A 12,246-nucleotide genomic window follows, 5' to 3' on the forward strand; every position below is an offset into this window, starting at 1 on the left:
TCTACCCCAGCTGTAGAGGAAGTGCACAGGTAAGGAGAGCACTGCTAATTAATATTATCTGTAGACATGGAGTTAAAGTTCTAAATAAAGTAGTTTATTTAGGAAATGAATCAGGGAGAAAGATAAGGAGGCTATTCCCACGATCGGGGAAAATCAGGCTAGGAAAGCCTAGGCCAATTTTTCCCGATCGTCAGAACCACCGGGCTCGGCTGCGAGCCCGATGGTTCTGGAGCGGGTAACCCGCTCAAAAACCCCTGCCCCCAAACCAGGTTTGCGGAGTGAGCACTCCACAAACCTGGTTTTTTAATCGTGAGTAGCCGCGGCGAAGCTTCATGCCACACCTACTCATGAGTAGACCCCCGGAGGGGAGGCAAAAAGCCGCCTCCCAGCTCCGAGGTTCTCCCCAGTATGCCCTGCACACTCACGCAGGGCATACTGGGGCTTCTGGGGGCTGTGCGGCCCCCGAGCTCCCCAGCCCCCGTCTCGGAACCGGCAATTGTATGGGTGGCCGATCCAGCCGCCCAGGGCTCCCTCTCTGCTCACCGCCCCAAACCGGGTCTTACGGATCGTGAGACCCAGTCCAAGGTCTACATGTCTTGCTGCATAAGGCCTACATGCAGAAAGGGGAAAGGGAGAAGAAGAAAGTCCCTCTCTCCAGGTGAGAAAACGAAACCTGAGACAACGGCCGCCTTCGCACATAATGCCAACACAGAGGCAAACAAGCCAGAGGTTCCATTTCATGGTCATCTGAATGCATGAAACCGCAGTTTCACCACAAAAGCAACTGGAAGTTTTTGAGCCAAAACCATAATCTGAACCTTCGGTTTGTAGTGAGTTTCACTGCTCCAACCTGAAGTTTGAAGGCGGCATTGTGTCATCTGATTCTGCTGCCACTGTAACCTTGGTTTTGTGCTATTACTGCTGCCAAAACCATAGAGAGGGAAGTTCAGACCAGCCCAGGAATTTGCCAGCTCTATGCCTGCTGTGCTTCTTGCGGGCCACCTCTCCAAGCACTTGCTCCGCCCCCACTGACTCTGTGCTCCTCCAGCTATTGCCTGACAACAGGCATGCCACGTTGCCACATCCCAAGTCAGAGTGGGGATTTCCTTGTTCACTATCTCTACCCCTAGTCCCCCTAGTGGTCATAGGATTGCTGATGTTAAGACCCGATGCCCACCTCTTCACCCAAGCTTTTTTAGCTTTTTAAATTTTTAAGTTTTAATCTGTTTTTTTATTTTTAGATTGTTTAAATTGTTTTAAGATCTTTGTGTATGTTTTAACTTGCTTTTTGTTATTGTTAACTGCCTAGAGTTTAAAGTTTGGGGCGGTGTACAAATTTCACAAATAAATAAATAAATCAGGAACTGCATCTCCAACACAAAGTGCTTCATGTTGGAAGTTAAAGGACTTTGCGCTGTCTCTTGTCTCAGACAGTGGAGGACAAACTAGTGAGTCAGAGGGCTAGAGGGTCAAGACATTGGTCATCCCTTCTCTACTGCTCTGACACTATCCCTTTGAAATGTAGATTGCTAATCTCAGGGACTAACTTCCTCTCTCTCTCTCTTCCCTACCTGTCCTTCTACCTTGCAGCATGGCAAGCTCCTCTCCCTGCACCATGTGTGCAAAGAAGATGAAGAATCCATCTGCATCCAGCTAGATAGATAGATTAGAGAGCCTAACTCCTCACTTTCCTATCTAGAATGGAGTTCCTTAATAAATGCCTTATATATTGATTTGAAACTATGAATTGGCTCCAAGTTACTTTACTTTCAGCATACACGCATGCCTAAGCAAATTCCGCTGTGTTGTGCCTCTGTGCACTCTGCTATAATGAGAAAGGGATTCTCTCACCACAGAGAATTTCCAACACTTCACATATATGATCCTGTTCTTATCCTTACAACAACCCTGCATAACACAGGTACATATTATTGTCGAGCTGGCCCATCTGTGCCCTTCAACTAGTGGTGGCAGCACAGGGGGAGTTGAGGATCAGAGTGGCATCTTAGCTGCGGAGGGCATCCCTCCCAGAGTTGGAGAAATGCAGGCAGTTTGGGTGCCTGGACAATGGTGAGCCCACGAGCAAAGCAACTGGTGGCCACTGATGACATCAGCCGGGCAACGTGGCTGGCTGGAGCTGGTACGGTGGGGAGAGTGGAGGGCAGACTGAAAGGGGAAAGACATGAGGGGAAGAAGGAGGGGATATCATGAGAAGGGGCAATAAAGCACTCGGGGGTGGGACCAGGGAGGTTGGGGCCCAGATGTCTAGCCTGCGAGGCAGCCTTTAAAGATGGCCAGGCCACTGATGAGGGGGCAGAGCAGAGAGAGAGCTGCAGTCTCCCAGAGAGGAGCTAGCTCACAAACTATCCCGCCCAAGAGGAGGACATGGGTGAGAGCAACCCCCTCCCCTAAATCTGAGGCCTCACCTAGAGGGCCACATATCCCGCAGGGGCATGGTGACTACCTGGGCTGACAATTCTTATCTCCACATTGCAGATGAGGCAGAGTGGCTTACCTCGTAAGTTCATGGCACAGGCAAATTCAAGCCAGGACAGTCCTGATTTGCAGCTTACTCTCCTAGCCACTATGCTACACCAGTTCACATGAAGCCGTCTTATCAATCGGACCTAAAAAAGAACACTAGCCATATGTGTGTATAATGAGCATGAATAGTGCTGGGTGTAGGATCATGTTGGAGTCCTGCTAGCTTGCTGCTGAGTTCCTGCTCCCCATAGCATGCATTAGTTGTACATGTCTGCAATCATTAGGGATATACAAGATGATTTATCTTTTTGTTACTCCATTCATTTTTATGCTTTTAAAAAAACCATTCCGTTAGTTACCCTTGTTAAGGCCACCATTCCTTTCTTAACAAATAACAGTGATTTTTATTACCCTCTTAGCTTTGTAATGAGGAATTTTCATAGAAACGTAGGAAGCTGCCCTTCTACCAAGTCAGACCATTGGCCCATCTAGCTCAGTATTGTCTATGCTGACTGACAGTAGCTCTCCAAGGTTTCAGGCAGGAGTCTTTCCCAGCCCTACCAAGAGATGCCAGGGATTGAACCTGGGACCTTCTGCATGAAACACAGATGCTCTACCACTGAGCTACAGCCCCATCCCAATAAGGGATTTTACAGCAGACAGTGCTCACGTGTAGTCACCCCTCCAAAATGCAAATCAAAGCAAACACTGTTTAACAAAGGGGGCAATTCATGCTTGCTGTGGCTAAATCCCCTTTGCTTGTAGCATGGCACAGCACTGGGTTTGGATTTTGGGGATTTTTTTAAATTTAACCATTTCATGTTGAAAGAAGCAGCAGAGCTCTTTTGGCAGCAGGAGCAAATCTAGAACAACTAGTCTGGAAGAGCAAAGGGGTGGCAAAGAACGTTATTAGGGGAGTGAGGATTTTTCAATACATTAAATACTTATAGAAGTAAGGTAATTAATGTAATTAAGGTAATTAATGAATCTCCTACCTACCCGGTGGCACTGGCTTCTGCAACTTGTTGTGGGGTAGAGGAGTAAATGAATGATGTTTCTTGAAACAGTGGAGAGCTTTTAAAATAATTTATTGTTTTGTTTTGTTTTGTTTTGTTTATTTGATTGCTATACCGCCCTTCCAAAAATGGCTCAGAGCGGTTTACATTAAAACAAAACTAAAATCAACTAGTTATTAAAATCAAAAACTGTAAAAACAAGCAAAAAACATTATTAATACAATTAAAACAGTTTTTTAAACCCTGGAAAACCAAGCCAAACCTTTACGGTTTAAAAACAGTTTAAAAACCCTGGAAGGCCAGGCCAAACAGATAGGTCTTAAGGGCTCTCCTGAAGGCCAATAATGAACTCAGATTACAGATTTCTACCAGGAGTGAATTCCACAGCCCAGGAGTAGCTACAGAGAAGGCCAGCCTCTGAGTCGTCGTCAGATGTGTTGGTGATAACTGAAGACAAACCTCCTTAGATGACCTTAATGTGCAGTGGGGATCATACCAAAGAAGGCGCTCTCTAAGATAGCTTGGATCTAAGCCATTCAGGGCTTTAAAGGTAATAACCATCACTTTGTATTTTGCCTGGAAACATATAGGCAGCCAGTGCAAATGTTTCAAAACAGGAAAAATATGGTCTCTCCGAGTTGCTGCAGAGACTAATGTGGCTGCTGCATTTTGAACTAAATGAAGTTTCCGAACTACATACAAAGGCAGCCCCACACAGAGCGCATTGCAACAGTCAAACCTGGAGGTTACCACCAGCTGATGCACCACTGTTTTGAGATTGTCCTCTTCAAGGAATAGACACAGCTGTCAAATCAGTCAAAGCTGATCGAAAGCTCTCGTGGCCATAGCTTCCACCTGAGATACAAGGGTGAGGCCTGGGTCCAGGAGTACTCCCAAGCTGTGTAGCTGCTCTTTCCGGGGGAGTGCAACCCCATCCAGCACATGAAGGTCTAACTCATCCCTCAAATTCTGAGCCCCTACAATGAGCACCACTATCTTGCTTGGATTCAGTTTCAATTTGTTATCCCTCATCCAGCCCATTACTGCCTGTAGGCAGGCATTTAGGGAATGAATGCCATTTCCTGATGATGAAGATGAAAAGGAGAATTATATTTGGGTGTCATCAGCATACTGATAACACCCAGCACCAAATCTCCTGATGACCTCACCCAGCGGTTTCATGTAGATATTAAAAAGCATTGGTGACAGAAGGGAACCTTGAAGGACTTCATATAACAACTCCCATTTTGAGGAGCAACTGTCACCAAGCTCCACCATCTGGAATCTACCAGAGGGATAGGAGCAGAACCATTGCAAAGCAGTGCTCCCTATCCCCAACTCCCCCAGGCGATCCAGAAGGATACCATGGTTGATGGTATCAAATGCTACCGAGAGATCCAAAAGAATCAGCAGAGTCACACTCCCTCTGTCGAGTCCCTGGTAAAGGTCATCCATCAGGCTGACCAAGGCTGTCTCAGCCCCATAGCCAGCTCTAACGTCAGTTTGAAATGGGTCTAGATAATCAGTTTCCTCCAAAACCACCTGAAGCTGGTCAGCCACCACCCTCTCAATCACCTTGCCCAGTCAGGGGAGATTGGAGACCGGCCTATAACTATACATCGCTAAGGGGTCCAGGGGAGGCTTCTTAAGAAGCAGTCTAACCATTGCCTCCTTCAAACAAGGAGGCACCCTACCCTCCCTCAGCGATGCATTTATGATATTAACCAGGCCACCTCCAGCAATCTCCCTGCTAGGCAGAAGCAGACAAGTCGGGCAAGGATCCAGAGAACACGTGGTAGGCCACACTATAGGACTATATTATACTGTTACTGTGTTGTCTGACACTTTGCTGTGAAGTTCCATCTAGGTGGATGGGGGAGCAGGAAATATTTTTGAAGCCTTTGTTACCTCTTGGAAACATCCATCCCTGTTTGGCAACCACTTCTAGCAGCAGCATTTCCCCCCAGCCTGCTTCAGACATTGAGGCTGTTCACATGGGCAGCCCTATCTGGGCTTGTGCAGCCCTAGCAGGGTAGGGCTGTTCATGAGAAGCACTGGGATAGTGGCCGATCCCAGCACTGCCCCGCCGGGTAGTCCAGGGTTTTTACCTGGGCTTTTACCTGGTAATAAGGATGCACGTGCACCCTTTTACCCAGGTCCCTGGTCGTGTGTCACAGAGACAGGTACCTAGAGCACCTGGATGAGGGGAAATCCCTCAGTGCACCATGCTCCTCGCACATTGCATTTAGGGATATCTGGAGGCTGGGCTTCATTCCCCCGGCTTCCAGAGCGCTGTGCTGCTGGGAGCAGCATGGCTTGTGTGGGTGTGTGAGCTGTGTGTCCCACAGCAGTACACAGATCATCTGGAGGAAGGAAAGTTCAATCTTGCCTCCCCCCGCCCAGCTGCGCTCTTCTCACCTCACTGTAAGGTTGCGAAAACAACCGTCTTGTCTTGTTCTAGGGCATTGTGTGGGAGAATGGCCATCACCAGTGTGAGTTACTATGTTTTTGGGCAACCATTTTGACCCACAATACCTTGGACTGGCTTAACATCCAGAATGTTATGGGGGGAAACGCCATTACTAGAGGTGGCTTCCAGAAGGAGTGATACTACTTTTTTTTAAAAAATGTAGTAAAAGACTAAAGACCTGGCATTACTGCTATGTTCCAGGTAACCCTTCTGTTATGCAGATGAATGAATTCCTGGATAAACCAAACAGCACATATGCCATTCTGTTCATTCAGGAACTTTCCCTATTCATTTTGTAAAATTGGACCCAAATTTAATCAATTTGGATTTGTTTTTCATATGTTTTGAAATAAATGTACACTTCAAATGATTGCATAAATACTGCTAAGGAGACATTGTGGGAGAGATTTGTAGATGGAGCTATAGCTCAGTGGCAGTATCTGGTTTGCATGTAGAAGGGGAAAGAGTCCTGCCTGAAACCCTGGAGAGCCACTGCCAGTCAGCAGAGAAAATACTGAGCTAGATGGACTCATGGTGTGACTTGGTGAAAGGCAGGTTCCTATGTTCCTAGGAAGACTTGGAATGGAGAAGAGGTTCATGTTCTTCACTTCCCTGAGTATTAGAAAGTTTCAGGTCAGTGTTTTATAGGATAAGTTTCATTGTGAGGATAGACTTCTGTTGCTTTTGGAAATAACATTTATTTATACATGTACATGTTGAACAGAGGGGAAACAAGCATACACACCAGTGGTAATGGTCTTGGGGTAGCAAGCATGACTTGTCTCCTTAGCTAAGCAGGGTCCACCCTGGTTGTATATGAATGGGAGACTGTAAGATATTCCCCTTAGGGGATGGAGCCATTCTGGGAACAGCATCTAGGATCCAAGTTCCCTCCCTGGCATCTCCAAGATAGGGCTGACAGAGATTCCTGCCTGCAACCTTGGAGAAGCCGCTGCTAGTCTGTGTAGACCAGGTGTCCCCAAACTGCAGCCCTCCAGATGTTGCTGAACTACAACTCCCAGCATCCCAAGCCACAATTTATGTGGCTGGGTATGCTGGGGGTCGTAGTTCAACAACATCTGGAAGGCCGCAGTTTGGCGAAGCCTGGTGTAGACAATACTGGTCTGATTCAGTATATGGAAGTATACTGTATGGAAGTATATGACTCACTGCAGCCTTTTCAGCAAGCTCCAGACTCAGACTATTCATCTCTCCTCACCCACACCCAAACTGCAAAAATAGTGGGGAGGGTGTTCTGCCTCATCCGGGAGCATATTGGCAACATGATTTAATTTTCCTAAAGAAACATTTCCCAATTCTGGCCAGCAGCTTGCTGAGATCTCAGTCAGGAAATAATGGTTGCTGAATTGCCAGATGTCTAGAGTAAAATGGACCTTTCCTTAAATGCAGAACAAACCATTCTTACATAATGAGGACTCTGAAAAGTTGTTGGTATGACAAAAATTAGCAATGTAATGAACGACTATATATGGAGCAAAATAAGCCAGAGTTACCTGAGGAGGGAATTATCACCAGCCAAATCTATAGTGCCTGGGCCCCACATAACGATGTATAAATCAGTCCTGTTGAAATAGTAGCCCCATCTGAACATAAACTGTGTGCAGCATACTCAGGCACAGGCAAATGGGAGTGTGCCAGCTAGCCGTCCACCCACCCACCCCCGCTGCCTTGCTCCTTAGCGCACAGTATTTGTCTGCAAAACAATTTCTGGGTTTTGCAGTAGCACAAGAGATCATTGCCAAATAGGCCATAGGCTCATTATCAACTCTTTCCTAATGCAAAGATCATCTGTGCTTTTCACCACAGGAGGAGGGTGTGTGAAAGTTTGATTCTGATGTACCACAGGAGCAGGGAAACAGGAAGGGTTTACATTGACACTTCCAGTTCCTTCTGCTTCTCTCTCATGTCCAAAGTCACACACATGGCGATGTCTCTTTCTCAAGAGCCCTGCAGGCATTCTTGTAACCGTGTATAATGTACATCGTCATGCCACTAGATGAAGCCCTACCCACCTCCTCAAGTATGATGTTTGCAGGGAAATGCTGTACTCTTGGTTAGTATGGGGGCAGGGGCTACATCACGGACGCGATTACAAAAATACCCAAATAGGGCTAAGATGGTAACAAGTATGGGGACAACGCTGATTTCCCATGGTTAATACTGTTCAATAATTTTTACTCTCAGTTATAATAAGCTTGTACTGGGGAAGTACGATGTTCCTAAGCAGACTCCTCATCCCAACTCAATTTACACAAGGGTGGGAGGGAGAGAATGTCACTATAGCAACAGTGGTGACAGCTCAAGTGACAAGAGGAGGCAGCCAGATTTGTCTTTTCCTTTCCATGGCAAAAAATAAAAATAAAAAAATGTTTCAAAGCCCTAGAAATCTATTTCCAAAATGACTCATACTTTATTTGGGACTTAATTATTAAGCAGGGTAAAGATACCAGTTTCTGTTTCCTTTCTCAATAAAGCAACGTAGTGAATGCAACTGGTTCAGAACTGCTGTCCTGAAGTGTCCTCCACCCTCCCTAATGCAACTCTGGGATATTTTATAAAATAATAGTTTCTTTACTATTACATAGAACTGAAAACGATTGAACTGTCTTGTTACACCAGATGTCATGCTTACATGGAAATTCTGAACTGCAGGAACAAAATTTAGTCAACATCTTGTTTCATAAGCACAGGGGCTCCTATCAGTTAGCGACCGCATTCACTCATAACGTGGAACCACAGGTCCAATGGACCTGGAATTCAGCTCCCCCCGCTGTTCCGCTGTCCTGTCTGTTTTCAGGCATCATAGACAGGAGGCTCTCTGCAGTCAGGGAGACTGCAGAGAGGAGGGGGAACTGGCTGTGTGGACTTCCTTGTTGACTGAAGGACAGCCCTGGCAGCTAATCACAGCCAGAGTATGGGAGGAACTTCCTCCCTCAACTCCAGTTGTAGCAGAGTGGGACTGTGGTGTGGCATTTGCACGAAAGGCTGGGAACGCCAAACTGCAGGTAGGGGAGGCGAAACCCATTACAAACCGAAGGATCACATTGGAGTCTCGGGAGGGAAACCTTGGGTCACTTTTGGGTCTGAATTGCAGTTGGCCCCTTCAACTCCAGTTTTGCATTACATGAGAATGAGCTCAGGGACATATCTAGCCACTGTCAAAAATGCAGGGAGGGGCTCTTCCATGAATGGAGCCCCTTTCATTCTGTACCACAGAAGTAGTTGTGACTGTACAGATATCTCTTACTTCTTCTTAACCAGTGCCAGTAAGATAAGAGCTGAGGAGGGATATTTGACAAAAGGTTACAGATACTATTTTGTTAGAAAAAGAAAAGATGTGGGCAATTGTAGTGCTTCAAGTTATGTATGGGTTTCTTATTCTTAAAACAATATGCATACATAAAAATATAAATGAAGTACAGCTATTTAGCAGCTAAAGTTACAAGGACAGGCAGGAAGCCAGCCCCGGAAGCCGTGGCTGCTTGGTTGCTATGGGGCAGGGATATGAGAGGAGGCTCCTTTCTTACCTCACTCCTCAGATATTCAACCAATCAGCTCTAATTCTCCCACTGCATGAGCAGAGAGGAAGATGGGAGGGAGCAGAAACTACTGCCATCACCATCATCCCAGATTTCCTTCCCATTCAAAATGATGCTGTCAGCATCAGAAAGATGAGGGATCTGGAAGGGAGTGAAGCATTTGTCCTTGCCAATTTTGACACCGCTGCTATGAGTGGGGAGGGAGGTGCCAAGCAGGGGCCATGGGTTTCTGCTGCCATATAGCCACCATACAAGATTCCATTAACAAAAAATTGCTATTAGGTAGCAAATCTAAGTACTGATTGTGAGAAGAACAAAATATGTATGGCAGCCATAGTGATACTCTTACCCACTAGCTAATGAAGAAGAGAAAAGCATGACTTCAAAAGTAAAAGGAGACAACTACAGGGCAGAAAGGACTTATATAGATATTTTGAATCTACAGAAATACAAAACAAAACAGAAATAGCACCCTTATTATAAATTGGGAAACAGAACCCATACCTAGTTATGTGAATCACAGAATGGACACAAAAAACCCAGGGATTTGTGCATGCCCAAACCCGCAATCACAAAGCGTGAGTCTTACAAACTGCATAATCTAGTCTCCATGACAAACTTGTAACATGCTGGTAGTTCCATATGCATCAAATATTCATTTCTTGCAATATCTACTTTGAGTGTCCCTGCTGCTTGCAATAATTCCTGGTGGAGTTTGTAGGAAAACTCTATCTTGAGATAGAGGACAACAGGCTTTCCAAACATTAGGCCCAGGAAATTGCTTGATGTATCAAGGTGTTGGACTGCTACAGGCAATACATCCCTGCCCACATGATTAAGAAGAGAATGCACCAAGACAGGGCCCTCTGGGACTTCCTTTGTGGATGTCCTGATGCTCTCTCAGCACATCCCTTTAGCGTGTGGGGGGAGCTGTTTAGAGTACAAGTAGAGGGGGCATTTTGATGAACAGCCCCCTCACACGATAAAGGGACATGCTGGGAGTGCGCAGGGACATCTGCACACTCTCAGTGCTTACCCTTCCTAATCGTGTGGGCAGGGTTGATATTGTCCAAACTTGCTCACTGGTGAAATGAATGCAATGAGACTTAAAGTTCTCAACTGTGTACTTAAATTCCTCTAATTTGAATGGGATGTAATTGTGCCTTTCTGCCTTGCAACCCCATGAATACTGGGAAGAGCCCTCACTTTCATATACCAGACTTCATTTTCAGTAGTCCAGCTAATCAAATTAAGGTTGAAATCTGTGAAGAATCACTAGCCAGCCAGAGCTAATCAATAATGCACTAGAACCAGAGTTCTAGTGCCTTCTAGGCATTCTTCCAGTGCCTGGGAGCTACGGCACGGGATAGTATACGTTGAGATGCTTTCTTAATGTAAGTCCAAAGAGAATAAGAGTCTCTTTAGGGTTCCTTTTCATGCTGCAATTTCATGTACTTTGGGTTGTGTGGTTCACTGCTGAATGTAACCGGAATCTGTGGAATGTTCAGACTTTACAAGCATATAGGAAGGACATTCTGTTTCTGGTCCAAGAGTTGAGTGATGCACTGGAGTTATGCTTATCTCAACAGGTGCACTTCAGTTTAAGGAGAGACCAGATGGCCCATGCTTTCCATTCTACTTTCACTTCAACAAAGGCCAATCCACAGTTTTACTCAATAAGAAACATGCCCTTTACCACTGACAACACTAACGGAAATGGCACCAGCTTACATTTATGATGTTCTTAATTGTGAAGAATATAAAAATACTTTGCTGTGTATTTCTACATGTACAAGTATTTTATATATCACATGCATGGGCCATTTCACTGGAGGCAATGGAAGCATTCCAAATCAACAGTGCATTAGAAAAACAAACAAAAAACAGAGAGTGAATGGATGACATTTTATTCTGAAGATAACCTTAACATGGTCAGTTCAATGAGAACACTATTCATCTGCTGATGACAATAGAGCTGTATCTGTTCACACCTCCTGAAAATCTGTCTTAAATCTTTACTTGTTGTTTACATTATAACAAGTAAGATTCCTTTAACCCTCATCCAGATTTTGGTGTAGATTTCCACCTCCAGCTAGACAAAGGCACATCAACAAGCAAACCCCGGCATTCCAAGCTTTGCTATTGTTGCTCATCAGTTATTGTATTTATGTTATTAATAAAAATATGGCACAGAGCAGAAAACTACCCCAAAGTGAATGAGCTTTCTATGATGGGGTAGTTTCTTTCCCTTTCCCATTATAAGTCAATTGGGAGAAAAACCAACCCAGAAATGAATGGGCTCTGTGTGTGTGTGCGCGTGCACGTGTGTGTGTGTTCCTATCTCATCCCCATTATAAGTAAATTGGGAGGAAAAGCACACCATGAATGAATGGAATTCCTACAGTGGGGTGGTTTTTATCCCATTCCCTTTATTTGATTGATTGATTGATTGATTTCTATACCGCCCTTCCAAAAATGGCTCGAGACAATTTACACCGAGAAATAATAAATAAATAAGATGGACCCCTGTCTTCAAAGGGCTCACAATCTAAAAAGAAACATAAGATAGACACCAGCATCACTCACTGGAGGTACTGTGCTGGGGATGGATAGGGCCAATTACTCTCCATCTGCTAAATAAAGAGAATCACCATGTTAAAAGGTGCCTCTTTGCCAAGTTAGCAGGGGTATTATAAGTCAAATGGGAGAAAAATCA

General features: G+C 45.2%; 1 long non-coding RNA gene and 1 other non-coding gene across 2 annotated transcripts in view; one reads left to right on the forward strand and one right to left on the reverse strand.

Annotated features, from left to right (window-relative positions):
* Nucleotides 1-3,046: 3,046 nt before the first annotated feature.
* On the reverse strand, nucleotides 3,047-3,118 carry TRNAE-UUC (transfer RNA glutamic acid (anticodon UUC)). The gene has a single exon. It is a non-coding gene; the product is annotated as a tRNA-Glu (tRNA).
* Nucleotides 3,119-8,950: 5,832 nt separating this feature from the next.
* The window catches only part of LOC128342459 (uncharacterized), a 29,901-nt gene continuing 26,605 nt past the window's right edge, over nucleotides 8,951-12,246 (forward strand). Inside the window, exon 1 of the long non-coding RNA XR_008314989.1 lies at nucleotides 8,951-8,996. This is a non-coding gene — a long non-coding RNA (uncharacterized LOC128342459). The remainder of the gene's footprint in view (nucleotides 8,997-12,246) is intronic.

Source organism: Hemicordylus capensis, chromosome 2, assembly GCF_027244095.1.
Source record: "Hemicordylus capensis ecotype Gifberg chromosome 2, rHemCap1.1.pri, whole genome shotgun sequence".
Lineage (NCBI taxonomy): Eukaryota > Metazoa > Chordata > Lepidosauria > Squamata > Cordylidae > Hemicordylus > Hemicordylus capensis.